We start from the raw sequence: 1,003 nt of genomic DNA, 5'->3' as shown, positions 1-1,003 counted from the left end.
CATTTTAAATTTTGAACCTACATATCAAAATCTGCATTATGAGTCCTTTCCCAATGTCCCAGCAGTGGAAGTGAAGCTAATACAGGCTGAATGGCAAACTTGGAATTATATGGTCTTGGTAATATTTATTCACATCAAGATGCTGCCTATATCATTTTCCAGAACACTTCTCAAGGGCAAAAACAAAACCAAATATGGATGCATTAAACATGTAATTTAACATAGTACATGAATAAATTTCAAATTCATTAGTCAACAGTCAATTGTATAAATCAGTAATGCAAAAAACACATAATATATATGTGCATAACAATACAAAAGTAAAATAATAGATAAAATGTGAGCAAAACTTTTCATTGTTAAACTGCAAATGTAGATTTTGTCAATTATCTACCATATTCATATTTCATGTAAACAGGTAAGCTCATATACGTTTTTCACAGCCAGCATGCTAACATATATACAGTATGTTTGGCCTTTTAGAGTGTCAGGATAAGAAGCACATAATACTGTATTTGAGAAGCAAGGGAATACCAACACAAGTGGATAGATAATATAAGGTGACTGCCAGAGGGTATTAAGCCATAGAGTAGTGCTTCCTGTGAAGCACACAATGCCTTTGGGAAATTACAAGCAATTTCAGTAAAAGCAAACAAAAAAATATAGATAGATAAAATAAAAAGCTTACAGAATGTGTTACACAACACAACTGGGGGTGAGGGGTGAATATTTTGACTGCTAGAGAGAGACAAAGGGTTTATATTCTGAGATTCCATAACCAGAGGGATGTCTTCTTGGGGTTCACTGTATGGCTTTCCCATTATGCATAAAGTGTGTACTTGGAGGCTGGGATACTGGGATACATTGATTATATATCAGTCTTCAGATACAGTAGGCAGATTACTATTAAAAAAATCTTCACAAGAGTGTCAATTAGAAGGGGAAAAATAATGCTCTTTGGACTAGATTAAATAAACAAAAATTAATTCACTGTTGTAACAAT

At 33.2% G+C, this 1,003-nt stretch overlaps 1 protein-coding gene across 1 annotated transcript in view; it reads right to left on the bottom strand.

Moving 5' to 3' along the window:
* Positions 1 to 193: 193 nt before the first annotated feature.
* Positions 194 to 1,003, bottom strand: part of LOC119592481 (RNA 3'-terminal phosphate cyclase-like) — a gene marked incomplete in the record, with an annotated part of 10,949 nt that continues 10,139 nt past the window's right edge. The window contains 1 exon segment of the mRNA XM_037941313.1: positions 194 to 990.

This window comes from Penaeus monodon, chromosome 30, assembly GCF_015228065.2.
Source record: "Penaeus monodon isolate SGIC_2016 chromosome 30, NSTDA_Pmon_1, whole genome shotgun sequence".
Taxonomy (NCBI): domain Eukaryota; kingdom Metazoa; phylum Arthropoda; class Malacostraca; order Decapoda; family Penaeidae; genus Penaeus; species Penaeus monodon.
The sequence above is the reverse complement of the archived record's forward strand: the minus strand, read 5'-3'. Positions and strand labels throughout refer to the sequence as shown.